Source organism: Agelaius phoeniceus, chromosome 14 (genome assembly GCF_051311805.1).
Source record: "Agelaius phoeniceus isolate bAgePho1 chromosome 14, bAgePho1.hap1, whole genome shotgun sequence".
NCBI classification, from domain to species: Eukaryota; Metazoa; Chordata; class Aves; order Passeriformes; family Icteridae; genus Agelaius; species Agelaius phoeniceus.
In genome coordinates this window covers 16273346-16290287 of record NC_135278.1, presented here as the reverse complement: position 1 = coordinate 16290287, position 16942 = coordinate 16273346, and the positions used below count along the sequence as shown (strand labels likewise).

The window sequence follows — 16942 nt, the reverse complement described above, 5'->3', positions numbered from 1 at the left end:
ATCAATGAACAAGACTAAGCCCTGTATCCCCCCCACTCCCCAGCTGCTGGTTCCTACCCTAACAACCAATAATTATTCTAATAGCAAACTCCTTAAAAATAACTCAATCAATGCATTCTCCAGAAGCTGGAGCCCATCTCTGGATGCCTCCAGCCTTGTCCATGGTGGCCAGGCAATATTTGATGCAAGCGCTGAAGTGCTTTTCTCTTGTATTGCTCTGCTTTAGGAGTGGTCAAGTATCTTCTGGATCAACTTTGGGATTGATTTTGAGGTGGCAAATGTGCTGCTTTCACAAAATTTCTTCCATGAGTGAAAGAAAATTGCGTTTGCTGCTCACAGAACAGAATAACGAGAAGGACAAAAACAGGGAAAACAAAAGGAAAAATTAAGCTCCCAAAGCCAAGAAACAGCAGAGTCCAGGGCAGCTGCCCATGCTGCAAACCTGATTCACAAGTGATGGCATTCCATGAAATAGTGACCACCCCTGCTTTAATTTCAAATTAAAACCATATTGAGAAACTTGGAATACAAAGACACGATCTGTGGGATGTAAATACCTGGTGGGTGCGGCCAACCAGTGTAAAATATCTTTGGAAGGAGCTCAGTCCCTGCTGGAGTTCCCTATGCCTACAGATCATCATGTACAGGGAGTAATTATAGCAGGTTTTGTCAACTAATTTGGTGGAGGGATGAATTCTTTATCTATTAATCAATGTAGGGAAGCATGAAGCACCTATAAACCATTCATCTCACTTTAGCTTCCTGTGTACCTTTAGAGCTGCTCTGATTTGATTGGGGAAAATGGAGGTACCTTGGAATAGAGAGGTGTCAGCTGGGGCAGCTTGGACAGCACTTCCTGCTGTGGGATCCTCAGGGAAATGGATTGGCTAGTTTGGATTTTTGTTTCCAAAATGTGCACCAATAAATTGCTCACAGGGTAGGACCCCTAAATCAGAGGCAAATAAAAGGATGGCTACAGTGCCAGCACCTCACCAATGAGAAGGAAGTTTGCAGCAGTGTGAATTAATTAATTTTTCATTTACACCTGCTGTGGGTCACCCCTCTTTTCTCACTTTTCCCATTCCTTTATTGTTATATTTATGCACAAAGAGGTTATTTATTAGGAAAATTTCATTTCTTCACCTATTTCTTTATCTACAGTTGAAACAGAGTAAAACTAATGGTTTTTTTTATTATTATTATTATTTTATCTTAATTTTTTCCCTTTTAAAATCGTTTACCTTCTTCCCAGAATTTCCAGGAGGATTATAGGTAAGGCTGTGACACCTATACAGAGTTATGGGATGTTTTATAACTGATGTGTTGTGTGTGATGCAGATAAATGCAACTGCAAGCATAGGAAGTCCCAGTGGGTCACTCGCATTTCATTTCATTTACCTTGACTTTAAATCAGTGATATTTAATTTTTTTTTATAAGAGAACTCTTAAAAATGCTTTTATAAAATGAAAAGTCCTGGTTAAGCCTTGGAGTCCTACGCGGCAGTGTGGAAAACTGCAGCTTCACTAAAAACCGTGCAGTAAATGTGCCATTCCTTGGTGCATGCTTATTATGGGTAAATATTGTTCTCTGGGTAGTGCCTAGAAATTGTAATTAATTTCAAATACTCCCTCTTTTTGTCCACGTATGCAGATTTCAAATCTGTGCCTGTGCCGGTTTTGACACCGTGCAATGAAGCATCCGAGCTCTCAGATGTCTGGCTCTTCCGAGTTGTGAAATGAGAAAACAAACAAATCCAACCATTCCAGCCCTGTCAATCTCCTTCTCAGTGGACAGATGCCCTGGTGCCAGAAAAGCTTCATCCCATGATCCCACACCTCTTGGCAGTGCCAAAAAAACCCCAGAGATCTACTGGACGTGAAAAGCATGACGGCTCCAAAAATGGGATTTATGGCCACACTGGAGCTCCTGGGTGAGGCTGTGTGGGGAAACGTGTGCAGCCTCTTGTTCTGGCATTCCTGGTCTCCCAGAGCATCCATCTGATCTGCTCCTGGAGCAAGGTGCCTCTGGACAGAGATGGATTAACTGGAGAGGGTCCAGGTTTCTGGAATGGGCCGGGTACACCGGCCCATAGAGTTTGCGGATTGGTTGTTAATTAATTAAATTGTATCATTAATTATGGTTTTAAATATTTTATTGGGTGCTAATCTGGTGGGAATCAGCTAAACTTCCTGAGGAAAATGGAGAGTTTGGGTGTTAACACAGACAGCTCTCTGAGCTGCCTATGGCCATGTCCCTTGAAGGCCACCACTGGGGCTCCCAGGTCAGGTGTCCTGTTGGGCACAGGATTTTTTGGAAGGGGATGAGGCTTCAGTCTGGTCTGTCCAAGCAGTCCAGGGGACATCTTGGTGGGCACAGTTCCAACAAAGCCCAGCCTGGTGCTGCCAAGCCCCCCAAGAGGCATAAAACCACCCTGGAGATCTCACAAGGTGGGTTTGGAACCCTGCAGATCCCACAGAATTTATTGATCTAATTTCAGTGAAAAAAGACCCTGCAGATCCCACTGTATTTATTGTAGAGCAAAGTGGCACTGCCTGAGCCAATGGCCTGCTTTGGTACAGACGAGGTTTTCCTTTTGGCTAACGATTTGTTTTCAGTTTCAGTCACATGTGGCATCCCAAGAAGCTGCAGCATTTCAGGCCTTTTTAATGAATTCCTATCCTTGCATATTAGTGGGAATATTTCCACTGCAGCAAACACCATAAACAGTTTCCACACTGGGGTGTGTTATACTGCCACCAGAATTGGTTCTTCTGATGGTTCATTTCTTTTATGCTGAGAATTCAGGACCAATTCAGCTCAGTTTTATGCATCATTAGAGATTTACAATTACTTTGCTATAGTTTCTTTCTGGAAGCCTATCTCTCATGGTTAATGCTATGGGAGTCCTGTTGTGTGGAGGCTGCTATGAGCCACCTTATAGCAATAAAGCATTTGAGAAGGATTTGGAATTATGAGTGGCTAAATTCTCCATGCAGCGCCTGTAATGCTGTTATCCCTTGCTGAGCTTGGGTTGAAACCCTTTTTTTTCTTCTCCCCAAATTAGAAAAAAAAAAGTGCTATTTCTTTGAGAGGTTTTGAATCATTTACTACTTTTTTTTTTTTTTTGTTGAACTGCTTCAGTCAGAAATGAGGAATTGTGCAAATTTCCATTTGGATTTCATGATCCTTAAAATACATTTAGGTTGTATTAGTATATAATGAAATAAGGCCTCATCATTGTTTTTTTAATCTCACTTTTAAAAACACTATTCATTATTTGGGACTTTATTTTGGTTTTGTTGGATTTTATGTGTGTTGTTAAAGCCTGTAAATTTCACAAGCTTTGTCCTTGCACAATAAGCAGGGGATCTGCATGTGTTATAATCCACATAACTCACATTGTACATAAATACACTATTGCACTGAAACAAACATGATATGCAGTGCCTAATATGGGCCTGATCTAAAGGCCATTAAAATCAATGAAAAGATTTCAAATTAACTTTTATAGCCTTTAGATCAGGCTCTAAATGGGCAAATTACAGTTATGGAGTTTCCCATTTACATACCTGTGTGCTGCATTTAATGTATTTTATGGAATTGAAATTACTTGGTCCTCTTTTTCATGCTTTTTTAGGCTAAGAATTTGCCAAGGGCATCAACAGCAGTTTTCCCAGGCTCCAGCACAAGGATTATGTAGTCAATCCACAAATGACTCAAATCTTTGAAGAAAAGGACATGGTTATCAGAGAGGCTTTGACGACAGCAAGGACGGGAGTGCTATCTGCCTTTTTCCATCAGAGATCCCCATTCCCTCTCATTAACATACCCAGGACATCAGCACAGCCATCAGCCCGAGGGAATCACTTCCAACTTTTAAGGGAATATTCACAAGACCTCGCCCCTGCGCTGTTTCAGACAGATCAAACCAGATTTGCCTCGTGTAAGGTGAGAAGAAAGGCTGGGGCACAGCAGCATTAGGGGAGGGATTCAAAGGTTGCAGGGAATTTTCAAATCCATTGTTACATCTTGGAAATCTTTCTTCCTTTACAGGGTTCTTCAATCCCGCTGAAGATGTGATGTGAAAGCTGCTGCTGCTCTAAGTGGGGAGAGGAGATGCCTCTACCTGCTCTCTCCCAGTGCCCTGCAATGAAAAATGCTTTTGGAGCAACACTGGAAATAAGCCATCAAAATATCTGATTAAACCTCTTAGGAAACTCTCACTAATCACCTCCTCTGCTCTTGATGGAATGTATTTATGCATTATAAATATACTTACTATGTGTGTGTGCTCCATAAATCACACCCAGCACTTGTATATGATGTATAAGCACATTCTATAGAACACACACAAATACAGATGCCAAGCTCCCACAGAGTTCATCACTGGAAAGTGTTTGAAGGATCTGATCCTTAATATTTAATGAGCAAGATGCTATTTCCTTCCTCAGCTTTTATCTCTGGTTTGGCATAGTCATTAAATTTGTTGTTTCCTTGCAGGATTATATAATTTATGACCTAATTTTAGACTTTTGTGTAACCGCGTTGAAACACTCGTGGCGTATCCCGGTTTCCCCACACGGAGTGTTCCAGCATCAGCCACCAGCTCCAGCACGGCTTCTGTGAGCTGCCTGTCAGCAAGGAGCCACAGGCATGAAAGGAAAACAGCCCAACAATAGTCAGGCAGCATTACAAGATTAGTTTGTGGCAGGTTTTGCCCTGCAAAAAATATGATTTAGCAGCATTTCCAAAGCAATCTGCGGTGCTGGCAGGAATCCCCAGGTAAGACAGGCAGCACCCAGCAACTCTTATTGCTGAAAATATTTAATTCTTCTGACTTTCAGACTGCTCTGGGACAGCAGTGCTGTCTGGAGGTGGGGAAGGATGGCACTCAGTGCTTTAGAGCCACTGCCAGCCCCTCACCCTCTGGAATTTCCTCCCAGCACCAGCCTGGCTGCTGGGCTGATTTTTTACTGTACAAGGTGCTGCTGGATAACTCCAAAATGAATTCTTCTAAAGCTACAGCCACATTTTTTTGGTGCTTTCTGTGTGTCCAGAGTAATTCAGAGATGCTGTAAATAGTGCCATGAGCTTCAGTTATTCTGTCAATTTAACTATATTGTTGGGACCAGTCTTTCATCAAATTTAATATATTGGCTGTTGCATTAATGCACTTTGAGGGCATTTTATCCTGGTGTTCCATTGGGAAGGGGCTTGTGGCTGAGGAAGGGTTTGATGCTTCCTTTGTGTGCAGTGCAGTTTGGAGGTTTTCCTCTTTTTCTACCTTATCCTGAATATCCAGCAGGGATGGCAGAGCTGGGGTGCTCAGACCAGCAGCAGAAGCACAAGGGACACCCCTCTGACACAACTTCGTGTACAGGGTGAGGAAGGAAAAAGAATCCTCGTGAAAAGGGGACATTAATTCTTGGATTAAACAAAATTGGAGAGTTTGTCTCCTTGGCTTTAATGGAGCAGTTCCAGGAAAGCAGCAGAGAACAAAGTGTTTTCAGTATCACATAATTCAAGAGGAAAATCATAATTCCAATTACCATTGCAGGCACTTCTGGCCTTGGGAAACCTATGCTAATATTTATTATTATATGATTGACCTCTGATTTCTTCATCATTTACTTTAGCAACCCTGATATTCTTAGTAACATCCATTAAATCATAGAAGCAGGTGTCAACAGTGCAAAATGAAGTCACATCCAGCAGATTTTTTATTTACTTAGTCTGTTTTTTCCTGGTTAAATAACATTGTGAGATGCAGAATCTCACCTCCACGGGGCCTCTAGGGGTGTATATAATCATGGAATGCATTTTCTATAATCTGACAAAATGAGTCAATCCTATCAGAGGTCCAAACAGTTTTACAAAGTCAGTATTTCACTCCCATCACTGCCTGACATCATCTTCCATGCAGCACAAGAAAATATTTACTTGGCTCTTTGACAGGAATTGCCACAAAGCCTTTGAAACAGAAACTAAAAAAGTGAGAATTAAAATGGAATAACTTGACTTAATGAATTTAGCCTATTTTGTGTGTGCTGGATTTAGATGTCAGATGATTTCTTATAATGTTTGGGATGGACATGGACACCTCCAGTCCCTGTTCTTCACTGAGGTGCCTACACACGGATCACAGAGCTGCCCAGAATACACAAAGCTGGAAGCTGATCCTCTTCTCCATCATCTAAATATTTTCTTTGCATAAGTGAGCATTTCTCTGGATGAATTAAAACACTGCATTAATTTTCCAGGTGCAGGTGAGGTGCCAAGGGCTGCCTGGGGCTCCTCACTGCCTTCAGCAGAGTTGATAAAATTGTATTTATCCACAAAGAGACTGAAACTTTTTTCAGATTGTTCTGGGGATGAGTCAAAAAGTTTAAATTCTCTGTCTCCCATATCCACTGCTCATCCTCCTGCCTTGGTGCAGCTCCTGCTGCTGTTCACTTCCAGAGAGCACAGCCAGGGGCTTTTCAGCATCTCCTCAGGAAATGTTCCCCATCTGTGGAGCTGGGGAAAGAGGCACCCACCCGGAGAGGGCTGTCCTTGATCATCCTTGTCCCTCATCCATCATTTTTTCTACTGAAATTAGGTTCCTCTGAACTTACATTGCCTTAAAGGGTTTACCTAACTCAGCAGGTGACAGGATTTGGGATGTTCCAGATAGATTTTGCATCATTTGGGACAAATTTCTAAGGTTTGTCAGCTTTATCCAGTTGTCAGGCAGGTGAGTCCTCTTCCCCTCTCTGGACACGCAGCCCTGAAAACGCCCTTTGATTTCTGGATGCCAGTGAGGGAGCAGGGTCAGAGCGGCCCCAGATCCTGTTCCTGGGAGCTGTCAGTGCTGTAATAACCACCAGCAGCCCCTGCAATGACACAGCCAGGCACCAAACACCTGCAGGGAAGCTCCTCGGGCGAAATTCCCCCCGGCTCCAATCAGGATTTTTCCGGAGCAGGGACCGCTGGCTGCGCTCAGGGCGATCCTGCTCCTGCCTGAAGAGGCACTTCTAATCGACTGCTAAGAGACTTATTAGCAATGTAAAAAGGAATCGCGAGCAAGGAAAGTATTCTTCCTGGCTGAAATGCGCTTTGTGAAATTAGTTTTGCTGACAGGAGTAATTGGGTTAAACTCCTCGTGTCTGTGGGTGCTATTTGTTGCCCCTTATCTTACCCAGGCAAAGGGTACCAAACTCTTTGAACTTTGTAAATAATTGTTTCCGAAGTGCGGGATTTTTTTTTCTCGCTATAAATTCTGTAGAGAAAAGCTGGTTTCTAATCCTTTCTCTGCCAATGCTTTTACAGCCTTTTCCCACTCTTGATTTCTTTCCCCTCTTTAGATTTGAATATTTCTTAGATATTATAAAAATCTCTTTTAAGGGGGAGTGCAGAGCTTTTGCTCAGATTGGGAAAATCATTTCTAGAGCTTTAAGAAACTGGAGAGAGAAAAAATATCAAATAGAAGAAGTTTATTGTGCACTGTGCAGATGTTGGGCTGTGGTGTGATGTGTGTCCAGTGCAGGCTCCTGGGCTTCAGTCTGGATTTTTCTCACTCCAGATTCCTGAAGAATAAAGAGGTTGGACCTTTCATTCCTCCTGAGCTGAACCAGACCCCGGATTTGCTCCTCCCTCCCCACCTTGACATTGCTGTCTCCCCTCTGTGCTGAGGAGAGGGGCATCTTTTTCTTACAAACACAATTTTTTCTCAGTTTTATTTCACTTTTGCATCTGCAGTAACAAATACTAATGCAGAAACAGGACAGAAACTGTCTCAGAGTGTGCACAGAATGTGCAGTGCCAGAGCCTGCAGGAAACCCATTAACCTGCAAAAACCCTGGCCAACCCAGGGAGGTGGGAAAACTGAAATGCTGGAAAAGCAAGGAATTATTCTCTCCATCATTCTGGAAAGTTGGATGTGAATTTTTTAGTTATCTGCTATTTATTTCTTTACTTATTTTGACAAAAGACCCAAATAATGAGAAATACCAATGACAGATTCAGAAGTCAAATGTTTCATCCAGGCTCCCTCCACAGATCAATCTTTCTGCTCATCTAAAGCATCATCTATTAGTGGCTTTATGCTCTCCTTGGCTTCTCCAGCATGGGGGAAGTAATCCCTGAGAAGCCCAGATGGGATATTTCTTTCTTGTCTTCAAGCAGTGACTCAGCCCTTCCTCGATGTCAGGGGGCTCCCACAAAGGCTGATCTTCCCTCTTCCCCCTTCAGAGCCAGGGGTTTCAGGTCTTGGATGCCACCAGCAGATCTCCAGGTGCTTGGTGATGGTCTGTTCCCTGCTCCAGCTGAGGTTGGAAGGAATTTAAAATTTAGAATCATGGAATCATTAAGGTTGGGGAAAAAACTTTAAGGTCGTCAAGTCCAGTTGTCAACCCAGCTGCACCCCCATGTTCACCACTACACCAAGTCCCCAAGTGCCACATCCTGAGGTTTTCTGAGCACTTGCAGGACTGGTGAATCCATCACTGCCTTGGACAGCCCATACCAATGCTTTACACCCTTTCCATGAAGAAAGATTCTCTAAAATCCCAGCTGAGCCTCCCCTGGCCCAGCCTGAGGCCGTTCTCCTGTTCCCTGGGAGCAGAGTCTGACCCACCCTGGCTGTCCCCTCCTGTCAGGAGCTGTGCAGAGCCACAAGGTCCCCCCTGAGCCTCCTTTTTTCCAGGCTCAGCCCCTTCTCAGCTCCCTTGGCCTCTCCTGGAGCTCCAGCCCCTTCCCATCTCCATTCCCATCCTTGGACTCGCTCCAGCCCCTCGAGTTCTCTCCCACAGCGAGCAGCCCAACACCTACCACAGCATCCGAGGAGAGGCTGGAATCTTTTCCCCTGAAAAAAAACCAAAAAAACCAAAAAACCAAGTAAATAAATCTCTGGTTTTTGCAGAGGCACCTTCCAGCAGAGCCCAGGTGGGAATGCTGGCATTCAGTGCCATCCTTCCCACGGGAGCGCTCCGGCTCTCCCTGCATCACTTTGGTTTGTGCTGCTCTGAAATTGTTTTCCTTGTTCCTGCAGCTCCTGTAAAGCCAGAAGAGCTCTCTCTGTATTTGTTTCCAGGATGCCTTTTTCTCCTCTGCTTACAACTATAAAAGCAGCTTTTTTTCGTGCTCCAAATCAGAGATAAATGGAAAATACTGCTGAAGAAATAAAACACAAGGCTAATCAAACTGTGGCATGGGAAGCAGCCTTCAGCCAGTGCACTTTTGAGAGTTATTTTTAGACTACATTTTTATTTTGTCACTCCATATGGGAAGCCAAACCCATATGGTTTGGGAGAATGGAAGGTTGTGCTTTTATAGTGATCTCACAAACTATCCCAGCTCAGCTTTGTCCTTAAACTCGTGCTTAAATCCAATTGTCTGAGGTGGGACTGGAGGTTGTACCAGCACAATTCCCTCCTGAAGTGTAAAACTATTTTACATCTGTTAAACCAGTCTCCAGTTAACTCAGCTCTTCTTAGTTACAACTTTTCTCATTCTTACACCTTTCTTTTTTCCTTTATAATTTCTTCTTCTCTGCTCCAATGTTCTGATGCCCTGCTGGATGAGTTTGGTCCAGTACCAGCCAGGATGCAAAGCTGAGCATCCACAGCCATCACTCTCCTGCTATTCACAGTGGATGCTGCTGTCTTCCAAATATCCAGATTTTTTAATAATGAAAATTTTGAGGAATAGGACTTTATTCTGCCCACAACGCTTTGTAAATTCTGAGCATGCTGATTTGAGCAATAACTGGCTAGAAAAGGTATTTTCCTTCTGTCACCCTAAATGTATAACATTGGAAATGTATCCTCAGTGTTCATCCATCAGAATATCCACTTGATTAAGTGTTAAAAGTTTTTCATGATACTGAACCAAAACTTATGTGTCTTTTAAGAATTTTTGTGGCATGGTTAAAAACATTGACAGGAAGTTTCTAACGTGGTAAATTTCAGAGGATCATTTTATGAGTTTTTCAATTGTAATCCTGGAGTTTCTTCCCTTTGCAGTTTTTCAAAAGGTGGAATTAAACAAACCCAAATGACAGGAAAATGCAGCTGGATGCTTTTGTAGGTAAAATAGTGAAAAGAGGCTCAGAAATGTGAGTGATTTGGTTTAGTGGATATGGTGGAATTGGGTCAAAGTCTGGAATGGACAATCTTGGAGGTCTTTTCCAAACTTAGTGATTTTGTGATTCTGTTTTGTGAATTTCAGAGGCTCAGGGTAGCAAACACCACACGGAGCTGCTCTGACTTAGGGAAAAGTCCTTTTCTGTGTTAGTTTTGATTCCAGAGTTGTATTTAACCTCAGTGTACAAGCAGAGCTAAGGAAGAGCAGGATATTGGCACTTAATGTTTGATGCCTTTTTTTTTTCCTTAGGAAACAATTCTCCCCTCTTTGAGGGGATAAAGTGCAATGGGAATAGAACTGCTCAGTGAAGAATTCCTTGTGGCAGAAGGATGGGCAGCATGGAGATTTCTGAGATGGTTTGGATGTCACTTCCATCAAGTAGAAGGAATGTTATGAACTGTTCATCAAAACTGAGAACTCATGGATTATTTTGTTGGAAAGTCAAGAAAACAACCACTGATTTTTTTCCGCAGGGCAGAGATTTTGTGTTAGAAGAGAAAATGAGAAAACAACCTGACCCCAAAAGAGGGAAAAAGGGAAAACCTGAGATTAGAGCAGAGAAAAGGTATCAAAAGAAATTTGATGAAGACCTAATTGTATCCAAATCCATGACTGTTTTGAAATCCAAGGAACTTCTATCATATTATCTGTTCAGAGGGGCTCTGAACAGATAATCCTCATCTCTTGCATCCCACTTTCAAAAGTTCAGTCTATTCCATTCTGAAAGACAGGGAAAACGCCTGGATTTATGGTGCTTGGGAGTATTGGAATTAGATGTAAGCAGCTGGGTTTTCCCAGGAATGTTATTCTGGAATAATATTTGAGTAACACAAGTTCTGGCACAGTGCTGGGGGTGGTGTGGGTACAGGAGCACTGTCAGGTGGACTTGAAACTGGAAAGATTCCTTGTCACATAACTGATCCCAAATTTCACTTGGGATTTTTTACCAAGTTTCCATTCCCATTGCAAATATATGGATAACAAGTTTAGGCATTTTCCTTAAAAAAGTAAAGAAATTATTTCTTTAAGAGATGGGTGATCTGTAGAAGACATTTGTGTAATTTTGCATTCTAAATGTGATTTATATTTATAAATAAATTTGCATAAAATCTCCAGCTCTCGATGTCATAGTTCTAGTCTATCTTTAATTCAGATGCTCAAAAAATGTAAATTGTTTTTACAGCTAAATAAAAGCCATACAAAGCTTCCAGGAGAGAATAATGAGATACACGTTGTGCCATGAAGCCATGATAAATCAAGCAGCTCCATGGTTACAGCCAAAGTGGGAAACCATCAGAAACCAAGGAATATCAGCACATAGAGATTCCTTTGGTTTTGCAGAGTAATCTGAACTGGGACAAACTTATGACATGGGTTGGTAAGGGAAAATATTTACCTGCAAGTCAAACAGACCCCGATAATGAGGAGGAATACTTGGTTTAGATGGCAGGGGTTTATTATATTTATTATATTATTTATATAATATATTTATCAGCCATATTTGGACCAGGCTCTGCACACATGCAAAATAAAGATACCAAAATTCCTGCAACACAGGGGGGTTTGCAAGTGATTGGGGGGTTTGCCAGTGAAGTACAGGCTTATAAAATATGGTTTGGCCATGAGGATGCCCCAGGGAGGGGGGTATTGGGATCCTTAGTCAGTAAAAGTCTCCAAATGCCGCAGATCTGGATTAACCAACAGAATAAAAACTGGGTCCCCCTCATCAGCAATTAACGCAAACATGAGGAGATAATTATCCCGAATGAGTGTGTGAAAAACCTATGGGATGGGAGGCATGGAAGGGTAAATAAAAGGTCAGAGAAGGCCCAGCCTCCTTTCCTGATGAAGAGGCTCAAGGAAAACGTTACCTGGATTTTCAAGAGGACAAACCTTGCATTCTGTGACTTGCTGTGGCTGATACAGGTAGATCTCATCATTCTCTGGTTTTATCTCATCTCTGGCTATCTCCCCCAGTAAAACTGGCATTTTTTGCTGTTTGTTTGCTGCTGGAAATGTCTAAATCCTCCCTGCTCTTCAAAGCTTGTGTGAAATGCACTAAAGGTGATTTTCACAGCCCTGCTGACTTGTTTGCTGAGTTATGCTGGTCTTGCTTTAATTAAGCTCAATATTAAGGTCAAGCAGGGTCAGTATTAAGGTCAAACACTCCAAGAGTCACTTGATGATTTTGCAGGTCTTTTCCAATCCTACTGATTCCAGATTTCTAAGAGTGGCTCTCCAGGAGCTGGGTGGCTGCTCCAAGGCCTTTGCAGGAGGAAAGGTGCAGAAGAGCAGGAGTGATGAAGAAATGTGTCCAGTGTTTCTGGATGAGTGACCACAGGGAATTCTTGGAAGAAGCAGCTGTGACAGGCTCTCCTGTAGAGCCTAAATTTTGCAGAATGTTTATTCTAGAGCCGCCACTTTCCAATTTCATTTTGTGTACAGCAAACCTGGGTGTGCTGGCATCTGCTGCTTTTCCCTTGGGGTTTCCTCTTCCACACAAAAGAAGGAGCACTGGTTTTGTGCTAAATTGTAAACTGGCACCAGCCAGGCCCCTGTGGGATTCTGAGCCCCTCGTTGAGGAGGTGCTGAGCTGTTTGAGCCCCCTGAGCCCTCAGCATCCTAGGAGAGATCCCTGTGGATCCCCTCCAGGCACGTGGACAGCGGTGGCAGTGAATGGGGACAGCCCCAAACCCCCTCGAAAGCAGAGCTTTGTTCTGCTGAATTGGGCAGTGAGTGCTTTGGGCATCCCAGAGAGCCTGGCCAGCCCTGTTGACTCCTAAGGACCACTCGTGTGCCTTAATTGAGGCAGTGCCTGAATGCATTAACTGGGTGGGATCAGCACAAACATCCCTCAATGTCAAGCTCTCCTCTGTGTTCTCTCTTCTGTGTCTGTTTTCTAAAGCTAATGACCACCAGGCATTAAAAACCCAGTTCTGGGCTTTGGAGATGCTGAGGCAACTTGTTTCCTATTTGTGAAAGTGAATGCCTTCACCTTAAAATAAAATGTCTTTACTTCCAAGATGTTGGAGCATAGGAAAGCAGAGTGCTGTACACTTAATGCCCTCAGAAGTTTTCAGCTATATTAAAATGTCCATAACTTTAAGAAAAAAAGACCTAAATAATGCTGCTTAGAAATATTTAAAACCCAAAAAAACACGCTCAGCAGACAGCTCTTATGACAAGGCTCTGCCCAGAGTGAATTTTTATGCTTGAGTTATAAACCCTTGAAAAATGGGGATCCTAATACAAAAGCTGACACAGCTTTAACTAAAGCAGCTCTAGTAAGTGCTGCTATAATTATTTGCTCATTAATTACAAATTTTGCAAGACATGAGAGTAACACAAATTGGAAAATAGGAATAATTATCAGTAATAACGCCACAGAAGCTGGACACATTGAAAGTATCTTCCTCTTTAAATTTAATAATAGCAAGACAGCTAGAAAACTAATAAGAAATACATAATTGAAAATTAACCTTGCAAATCTGCTGTTAATAAACCATGGTACTCTTGCACTACAATAATTTTACACAGCCCTTAATTTGCATTTGAAGTGTTATTCCAGGTAATACTTTGTGCCTTCACAACAATTAATGTGTCTTTGAATAAAAACAAAAACGCCAAGGTTGGGTTTGGGATAGCTGGGGAGGAGGGAATGGTTTGTCCTGTAGTTTTTAGCAACTCAGAGATGGGATGGCTGGAAATCAAATGTACAATGGGGATTTTTGTGCTGGGATGCCTCAATGCTGTTTTGTTGTTGTTGAATCTGGGCATTGTGGTGTTCTGTGCTTTCATCCCCCCCTTGTGTAATCCACCAGTTGGGATCACTTGCACTTTCTCATCCTCTGAGGTGTGAGGCTTGATTGCTCGGGGATGATTTAAACATCCAGGGCAGGGGAAGGGGGAGTGTGTGGTCCCTGAGCTCCCCTGCTGCAGCACAGGCTCTCCAGTGGTTTTCATGGATCTGGTGGGGCAGTGCTGGAGGCTCTGGGATTTGCTGGGCAGGCAAAGCCAGTGCAGCCCCTGGTGTAATGAAAGGAGCTGCTGGCACCTCGTGCCTGAGGTTTTTTTCCCCACTCAAAGGGAAGTGGCACTTCCTTCTGAATGTTTTATATCTGTTAGCAATTGACAAAAGCCTCCAAAAAATCTTAAATCAATCAATTTGCATGTAAAGATGGAGAGAATTGTTTACTCAAAACGCAGACTGAGTCAACTGCTCTTGCTAAGTATCTCCCACTCACAAAATAAACCTGATATATATCTCTGCCTGCACAGAAAACTCCGAGCCAAGAAGTGTTTAATAATTTTGGAACTCATCTCTAGTGAGCTCTGAGTGCTCAGTTGAAAGAAAGGACAGATTCTAGGAAAAAAATCATTCCTGACAGCAGGCTTGTATTATATTGCAATACTAATGGTAGTGGAAGTATATCCAGGCACTCAAAGTTGTGTATGACCAAGCAGCTTTAAAAAAAATAAAATAAAAATAGAAAAAATAACCCAGAGACCTCCAGTGTTTGGCATCAGAGTGGAGGAACATTGTACACAAACAATTGGGTTAAGAGTGTGCACTCCAAACAGGGTTTCTGCACAATTCCAAACTCCATCAAGGGCTGCATGTAAAATGTTGGCTTCTTTGTGCAAACCCACAAATCCTGGGGAAAAGGCCACGTGGGGTCAGCAATTCAGCTGTTTGCCTGCTCACTTTATGTAAGAGGTTAGCAGCAGTGTGCTTTTTGTCCCAAGCCAGCAATAGCAGGAACAGCTTGGTTCTGAGAGGGCTGGGGCTCCCCTCGTAGTGCTGGAGAAGGGGTCCTGAAATAAACCTTGGATGGGGATAGCCTTGGATTTGACCTCTTCTCCATTTATCTGGCTGTGTGTGTTCGACTGCCCTCGCTCCCCTCAGCCTGTAAAGCTCAGACACCACCAGCACAGGTACTTTGCCTTTGTTTCAATGTGTTTCAGGGATTTTCAAAAACACGACAATGTGGGAAAATAAGGAATTTTGGGTGCCCGAGCTCTTGGGTGCCCCAGAAGAGTTGGAGGTGTTGGATGGAAAGCAAATCTTCTATCTGCTCACAGCCTTTGGGTGAAATCCCAGCAGCATCCCAGGTCTCTGTGGCTTCAGCCCAAAGAGGGAGAGGGTTTCTCCTTCCAAATACCTTTGGAATCAGGTACACAGTAAAAAAATAGAAAAATGAAAAATTTCTTTACAATCCTTCTGCTCTGGGACAAAGCTCTTTGATATTTTAGGGGTGTGAAGCCTGGCACAGGGTGTGCAGAGCAATTGTGCCTGCCCCTGGATCCCTGGAGGTGTCCAAGGCCAGGTTGGACAGGGCTTGGAGCACCCTGGGATAGTGGCAGGTGTCCCTGCCCATGGCAGGGGTGGATTAGCTGGTATTTAAGATTCCTTCCAACCCAAACCATTCTCTGATTCCATAATTTGTGTGAGCTCAATGTGACCAAGCTGGAACTTGCTGATGTGAAGGAGGTTTCAGTTGATCCATCAGGATTTGGGAATGGAAGAGAACAAGGATGGGAGTCCTCAGCTTAACCCTGGTCAGGGTTTGACCCCTACATTTGTGAATGTAAGAATTGATGGTAAGAGCTGACCAGGGAAGGCTGTGGAAGGCTGGGTGGGTAAACCTGCACTTTCACATGTGTCTGTAGGTCCTCCTGAGAGCTCCATGCAAGCCCAGAGGGAGTTTTGGGGCTGTGCTGGATTTGGTTTGGGATTTCAGAATCTCAGCCACCCCATGGCACCTCTTGGGCAGAGACAGCCTTGAGATGAAGGGGAGCAGGGAATGGGCAGCCACAGAGCCAACCTTGGGAAAAGGGAGATGGAAAAGACCCTCTCCTTCTGAAAACCAGCAGGCTGGGGGAGAAATGTGCCTCTAATGCAGCTCCTGAGGCTGCCTGTGCCAGTGGATCCCAATCAGTATTCTGTTCATCCCTGCTTTCTCAAGGAAAGACATAAAGGAACAGCATAGCCAAAAGGAAGCTATTTTTAGAAGACGGAGAGATGATATTTTCCCCCCCAAACCATTCTGCTGTTATTTATGTTGCGTGGTTCTTGAGTTATTTATTTCAGTGGGAGTTGATGCAAAGTGGGATGGGGTTTAATGTGTGGAGGGATGGTGAAATCCATCCTACAGCTGTCCTTGCTATTTCAGGGCTGGCTTCAAAAGTCTTCCCAACCTGCACATTGGAAGGTGGCTTTTTGGATGTTATCAAGGTGTTGCTGATGGCCAGGGGTGTTTGCTGTCCCCAGTCCCTCCAGCTTCCAGTGCACTGACCCTTCTCCAGTGGCTGGCACTGCAATATATTCTAACCTGGCACTTAAGCCACCCATATGCATTTTTAAAACACTAAAAAGGATCATTCCAAGTGTGCTCCAAGGTAAAAATAAAAGATGTTAACACTTTTCATCGATCAAAGCTAATTTATGCAAACTGGGCTCTGCTGGCAACTGCAGCAAGGTATAAATGGTGACATCATGGAGCGTGAGCTCTGCCAACCTGGGTTAGTGCTGGGTGACAATGGAGTGATTTAGCTATTATGAGCTCACTTAATATTTCATACTTAAAGTGGAGCCCAACCTGCAGCTCAGGGTTATGTGAAGTGCACGTTGTGGAGTTGTTTCAGAACAGATTTTGACACAAACTTTGCAGTTAAGGGAAATGTTGAGTGACACACATATTGCATATGCTGTTACTCTGCAAGGCTGGTGAAAATCCTTTCAGAAAGGAAAACTTACTGGGGAATGTTTTCTATTTTCTGTATATGTGTGCATGTACATAGACACATGCACACCAAAGG

At 43.3% G+C, this 16942-nt stretch overlaps 1 protein-coding gene across 16 annotated transcripts in view; it reads left to right on the top strand.

Annotated features, from left to right (window-relative positions):
• LOC129125855 (uncharacterized) overlaps positions 1-11238 on the top strand; it is an 86151-nt gene extending 74913 nt beyond the window's left edge. For 13 of the 16 annotated variants that reach the window (XR_013184236.1, XR_013184235.1, XR_013184238.1 and 10 more), the window contains 3 exons: positions 1652-1931; positions 3639-3949; positions 4055-11238. The gene's annotated coding sequence lies outside the window, so the exon portion shown is untranslated. Of the gene's footprint in view, positions 1-776; positions 938-1651; positions 1932-3638; positions 3950-4054 lie in introns of all 16 variants that reach the window. The other 3 variants (XM_077185899.1, XM_077185898.1, XM_077185896.1) reach the window with 3 other exon arrangements.
• The last annotated feature ends 5704 nt before the right edge of the window (positions 11239-16942 follow it).